A 7,394-nucleotide genomic window follows, 5' to 3' on the forward strand; every position below is an offset into this window, starting at 1 on the left:
TCCTAAGAGTAGTTGATGTTGCATGCGTTTACCATGATACCCTGCTTGAAGATTGAGAAAAAAATTTACCTGTTTCCTTCGAAATACCTCTTTTAGATTGGAGGTCCGCTGTCCAATTTTGTTCTCTATATATATGCTGGAAATGTATATGATTAAAAGTCCTTACCAAGTTCTAAATCCTCATCATCCAATTTGCAAGTATGGGGGGATTAAAATTAGTATGCTTGTTTACCCAGTCAATGATTCCTTTTGCATCTCCATATACCTGAATTTTGTCTAACCTTAGCCATTTTGCTGTGATAAGGACTCCCCATAATGTTGTAATCTCTAATTTTTTGTTTGATCCCATTCCTCCCTCCCACCAAAAGTGGAAGAAATTACCAGGCTCAGTAACTATGACTGCACCACATCCGCATTTCCTTCTATTGTTGGCTCCGTAAAAAAACCCAACTGGATATTTTTTCCAAATATCAATGAATTTGCATTTCTTGTTTCTGTTAGACTTAATCACCAGCCCGATCTCATTGAAAAAAGAAACTGTCTTGATAATGTCTTCTCTAACAATCACAATTTTCTCATAAAAAATGTTAGCGTTCCTACTTCACCATATAATCCATATGATATATAATGGGAGGGACCTGTACTTCCTGTGTGAAGTGAACCATTACAGAAGACATCTGAACAAGGGTTGATTAGTTCCAATGAAAGGAAGCTTCATTTCCTCCATAACCCCATCCCAAATCAGCCTCGCATATGAGCATTTGATCAACAAATGATTTGTATCTTCAACCCCCCCCCCCCAATGCATAGAGGGCATATTGCAGGACCAATGAACCCACACTTTTGTAAGTTGTTCCATGTTAATACGATCATGTGCTACCAGCCAGAAAAATCATTTTAATTTATTCGGGAGATTTAATCTCCATATATCCCATAGACGCTTATTATAGTAATTGACCCTCCTGGGCCTTGGCAACTTCATGTAGATGTCTTGGACCATCGAATTGTTCTTTTTCATTTTACCCCCCGATATCATATAGTCTTGCTTATCACCAAGATTGATGCCATCAGATCGAAGTTGCGCTACATATGACCCCCATTCCTCATGATATGTCTATGGTATTCCAAGATCTTCGACGCTTCTCTAACTCTGTTGATCAATGCTTTGAGTCCCCGACAGATATATATGTTGCAAGCAGATAATGTCCTTTCTATGAAGGATTTGCAATAGCTGAAACCATAATGAATGATTTCCAACCATCCCCATGATGGCATCTAATCCAATTTTGATCTTGGATCCATCTCCATCCCCCCAACAGACAAACCCCAACATCTAGTGTAGAGTGTGTTGAAAAGTGTAACTAGGTTCGGTCTTCATAATGACATGTGTAAATATGATTTTATGTAATTGATGTAAAGAAGAAAATAAAATTATTTTTGTAATGCTTGAATCATGCGTTTCATGATCAAGGAATTTTATTTTAGTTAAGGTTCCCATTGTGAGCCTTTAGGTTTGTCATCAAGTCATAATAGTCTATTGAGTCAATGTTATGTATGGAAGACCTTTCTTGGGCATGTTACAAATATATGTGAGTCATTGAAAGAGTCAAAGAGACCCTCCAAGATCAAGCTCAAGCATCTCCTTCAAGTCGGCCTTAAATTAAATTATGAAGCTTCACCAAAGGACATGTTGGCTCACACACAACTCAAGTCGGCTAATTTACATGGGAAAACCACTATAAATAGGGAAACTCGACTTCATTTCAAGGACATAATTTCGGTCAAGGAGAAGTCTGCAATAAGGAGTGCGAGAATCACTAGGAAAGGAGCCTCATAACCAGTGAAGAGAAGGAAAGGAAGAGTGATGTACTTAGCTTTGTTTTTGGGTCTTTTTTGGGCTGACTCACTCCACAGGTGTGAAGTATAGACGCTATATGTTGCAGAAGAAGCCAAAGTACTACAGTCCCTTTTGAAGGTCAAGTCAAGGAGAAAACTAAGGAGTATCTCAAGCCGAGTTGTCAAGGAGGTAGCCTCCACATAAAGAAAAGGAAATCAAGGTATGAGAGAAGGTAATATGCATGTACTAGGGTTTCTGAATTAAGGCCAAGAAGTTGAAGGTCTGAAGCAGAGAAAAGGAAGTCGAGATCTAAAAGGTAGCAGAGGCAGAAAGAAGAAACAGTCAGTTGACTATCATTGACTCTATTAAGAAATAGAGGTCAAAATAAGAATCTTGGTGTCTTGGTCTTGGAGAGGTCAAATAGGTCAAGGGTCTTGGTCTTGGTATTTGTCAATTGAAATCTCTATAAGAAGAAGAATTAGTTTGGGTTTTTCCTCTCAAGTGGGAGAGGTTTTGGCCCTGGTTGATCGCCTATATTCTGTGTCTCTTGTCTCTTTATTGTTTATGCTTTGGTAGTTGTTTGATGAATAACACTATAATAATCTAACTAAAGAGAAGATCATAATCTAAAGAAGTAGAAATAATTCACAAGCAGTTATCATTACAAGAGAAATCACCTAATTACTATGCTCTAGATTTCTCAATAGAGTGTGCACCATAGTTCTCCATATGTGTGATATAACATATTTCTTCTTTGTACTGTTGCTAATCCATGAGGATAAAGTTTCACTGAACATATATTTTTCCTTAATGATATGAGACCACACACCATTTCCAGACACTTCCCTCCACATGCTTTTTATAATCAAAGCCTTGCTGAAAGTGGATGTATCTAACCCCAACCTCCTTCCTCCATTGGCCTTGCAAGTGTTGGCCATCGTGCCATATGAATTTTTTCTTATAACTATGTTCCAATCCATAAGAAGCGGCTCATGATAGCTTATATCTTATGGATGATCTCCCTTGGAATTAAATAAAGGGGCATCCAATATACTGAAATGTTTTGTAGCATCGATTTCAACATAATTACCATCCTTCTTCCATCGCCAACCATTTGTATTTCCAACTGTCCAATTTTTTTTTAAATCTTTTGATCAACCATGCTCAATATTGGTTATAGCATCCTTTAAATTTCATCTTAAACCCAAGGTACGAAAACCATCATCCAAGATTGACGATGCTACCCCAAACAGATCACATATGTCCTTTGTTACATTCTCCTCATTGTCAACGTGTCACAAGATCGATTTTCCTTCATTCATACACAAACCATACACAAATCCAAATGATTTAATTAGGTCTCTAATGGTTCTCCACTCCCTCACAGTGGAGTTCCCATCGAGTAACATATTATCTACGAACATTAAATGAGAGATGGAAATATTTATGTTTACTCTGATCCCTTTAATAATTCCATTATCCTTTGACACCCCCGTTTTTCTTCTGAAACAATCAATAACTAAGAGAAAGAGAAACGGAGACATGGCACAACCCTGTCTAATTCCTCTATATGCATTGAAAATCTGTGAAGGCAAGCCATTAATAATGACAACAAATTTTTTGTTTTTACAACACGGTAAAATTCATTTAATGTTAAATAGAGACATATCAGATTTTAATAGGACCAAGAAGAGGAATTCCTAGTTATTGCAATCATATGACTTTCTCAAGTCTACCTTTAGAAGACAGGCTCTTTGTTTTCGTGATTTAATAGAGTGCATCATCTCCCTTGTGATTTCTTGTCCCAATCTGTCATTATCCTCCGATGTGAATGTGTTTGGAACTCCTTCAATGAAATTCATTTGTGACTAGAAAGATGTCTCCTGTGTTAAGAATTGGTGTTTGAAATGTGTGACTGTCGCTTGTTTAATAGATCTCTGTGAACTGAATATGTTTTCTACCTCATCCCTTATCCACCTTATGGAATTGAATTGTTTCATCACATTGAAATGTGCATGGAAATATATGGTATTTTTATCTCCATGTATTTTTATCTCTAGCTTTTATCCATGTCGCCCTGCTCTTCATGCAGATGTCTTCTTCCCATGAACTGAGTATGTCCCTTCTCTCACCCTCTAATTCAATGATCTTGTGCCCGTATTCCTCTGAGAAGAATAATGGATCACGAGGATCATTGAAATAACAGAGGAAAATGCCAATCTCCCTAAGAGCTTTAGTTTCACCCTCCTTCATCCCCATAATCCATTCCTGAGCAGCCCTTTTCAGCTCTCTAATCTTTTGGCATATGGATGTCATGTGATTCTATGGAGGAGGAAGTAATGAACGAGACTAAACATTTCGTACCAGATCCCCAAATTTGTCCATTTTAAGCTATTTCAGGTTGAATTTAAAGGTTTATGATCTCTTATGTTCCCCTTCATCCCATGTCAGTATAATGGGCAAGTCATCAAAAATAAGTTTTGGAATAATATAAGCTCTTATATCTATCAGATGATTAACCATAAACTTGTCCATTATTTTTGAGATACCCTCCTCACTAGTTCTTCTATTCCTCCAAGTGGGGCCAAGAGGATCTGGTGTCACATCCAAAAGGGAAAAATCCTCCATCAAACCTATGAAATAAGTATCCATACTATCAATTCTAGACTTTTGTCCCCAAATCTCTTCCCTCCCCATCGAAAAATTAAGATCCCCCGCAATGATCATGGAACTTAATCGAAGGATTCCAGATTGCGCAACCTAGTCCCAAAATAGTTTATGCCCCACATATGGAGCATATGAATTGACAATTCAAACCCTTTGACAGTTTCCCATCATGTGTCTAATCATGATAATCCATGCACATGACAGAAGTGCCTGCATCTCAATAATTTTTGGATCCCACATAACCCCTAGACCACCAGATAATCCAATAGCATTAGTTGCAACTACATTCCATGAAGGGCACATAAAGAACATTTCCTTATCTCTGCAAACCATTGTTTCTTGGAAAAGGATTAGAGATGGTTTATGAACCCGAATAATACCTCTGAGGGAGCTTAATTTGGGGATCACTTGCAAACCCCATATGTTAATGGAAATAATAATCATGGAGGAAGCACATGCAGAGTTACATCCCCTCTGAGGACATAGACTCCATCAAAATCAGAAATAAAGACATTACCAAAAGTAAAATCAGAATCAATATCAAACCAGTTATTGGGAGATCCAACCTCATCGTCATAACCCAATTCGATCTTGTTACAGGTTAAAACCCTTTTATATTTAGGGGGTTTCTTCTTCTTATGTGTGACATTTTTATATAATTGACCTCCATAATTGAGAGGATTATGGAAAAATGATATTTTAATAGAACGGGGATCCAAATTCTCATATGAGGACAAAATAATCTCTAATTCCTTGTCAGGGGAAAACGTAGACGAGACCATATCCAAAGGCCAGAATGGAAACCCAACTACATAAGATGACTTATTGGAAAGAGGAGAGGACTGAGCTACAGGATGGGTTTGAAGGATAGGAGCCTCACAGTCGAAGTCATTCGTGTAGTCCGCAGAGGGATGGGGATAATGTGACGGATCATCAGAGGATAGAAGATTGACCATTACCAAAGGCCAAACTAGCATCATCGCTTCAAGGGAAAACTTGTCAGAAATATTGGCGGACTCAGCTGTAGGATGAGATAGGGGGTCGAATGCCTCACAACCATAGTCAATTAGGAAACCCAAAGAGGGTAGTGGACCATTAGATGGATTCAGGACTATTAGATCATACATACACCCCACACGCGTAACAGAGTTATATAACCCAGATTTACAATTATCTTACATCATATGGTTCAGACAAGGAATCAAATTACCTATGAGGTTCGGACTATCAGACACCATATGAACATAAATATCCCTCTTGATTGAATGGGCTAGCCTTCAATCTATAAGCTTGGTTTGAAAAGGTTACCTTAGGACTTCCTCTTTCACAGCCAAGAGGATATTTCTGAGTGATAACACTAGCTTTAATATTCTTTGTATAATCATGCAGCTCAAACAACTTCTTAATTCCAAGGAGCCATGCCTTTGCATCTTCTGGTTTCTTCAACTCTCCATTGAATGTAGGAGGCTTGACTTTCTTGAACTCATCTGACAAGTATCCCCTCTTACTCCTCATGTAAGGATGATAGTGATGATGACCATGATACCTATATGAACCATAACTAGAATAGAACCCATAACCATTGCCTCTCCTATCAGGTGTATCCAAACATCTTCCACCTCTGACTGTGTCATCCCTGTCTAACCTGTGTACTCCATGAGACTTGCTACCATATGCCCCATTAGTCTTGTCCTCCTGTCCATAACTGATCTGTGGTTGTACTTGTCTCTGCAAATCTGATAGGCCTTGAAGGGTAACTGCATTAACCTTTTCTTGCTTTGCGTATGCCCTAGCAAGCCTTTCCTATGAGTAAATTATCCTATCATTATCTTCCTTGCAACTTCTAATTTCTTCCTTCAGACTTCTCAAGGTATCTTCTATGTCAAGAGAGTATTCTTCCCCATTTTGCTAAGCTGATATGTAGGGAGAGTCACATGAACTGTAGTCCACCATTCAGCTTGTCATCTCTATTCCTCTTCTTCCTGCAAACATGCCATGTCAGATAACCAAATATAAACATAATCAACATACCTCAGTGAAGTTCAAGGGAGGCTATCTCATCTACAAAATCAGTCCAGATTAGCATGATACATATATATACATAATCATATCAATATATCATCATCATGCATGATAACACTAACTGTATACAATGACCTTATGCATGACAACCATAACCATGATAATGCAAGCATAACGACATGCATCTAGCCCATCCATTCCAAGTATTTGAACCATGCTTTGATACCACCCTATAACGCCTCCTCCCACATTTACCCACTTTAATCAAACTACCAATGTAAACATGAGATGAGTTCTACTATGACTTGACCTGACCTCTTAAGTCTAGTTAAGGAAGTGGAGTCAACAAACTGAAACTTTACTCACCTTCCTCATGAGCTACAAGACACTCAAGGGCCAGAGAACCACCCCATGTGGCTAATCCTTGAGCTGAGTCTCTTTTTCACGGAGAAAACTCCCCAACCGCATGCTTGACAAGGCAAGGTAGTAGTTGTGAGCCTATAACCACATGCATAATCCTACTTCCCAGTGATTCTAACCCCAAAGCTACAGTTCAGAGGGTGCAATTCTAGATTTTGAGCCACCATTTTAGGCTAGCCTCTAGACCACTGCCCATAACTCAATGCGATTTTCCAAAATCATAAATTACATAAGGACAAAGGTATTCATACAAAACTTGAACAAGAATCTGACCTAATGAGGCTTGACCATGACAGTCATTTTGTCAAACACATGGTAAACATGTAAGATACAGGTCATGAATGCATATCTGATCATAGGAGTCTGAAACTTATCTGAGAATCACCAAGAAGGTTTAATTCCCTCTCAAAATAGCTGCAATAAGACTTGTTATCCCATGCATTCATTA

Source organism: Pinus tabuliformis, chromosome 7 (genome assembly GCF_031772625.1).
Source record: "Pinus tabuliformis cultivar Carrire ecotype Pingquan chromosome 7, CPIR1, whole genome shotgun sequence".
NCBI classification, from domain to species: domain Eukaryota; kingdom Viridiplantae; phylum Streptophyta; class Pinopsida; order Pinales; family Pinaceae; genus Pinus; species Pinus tabuliformis.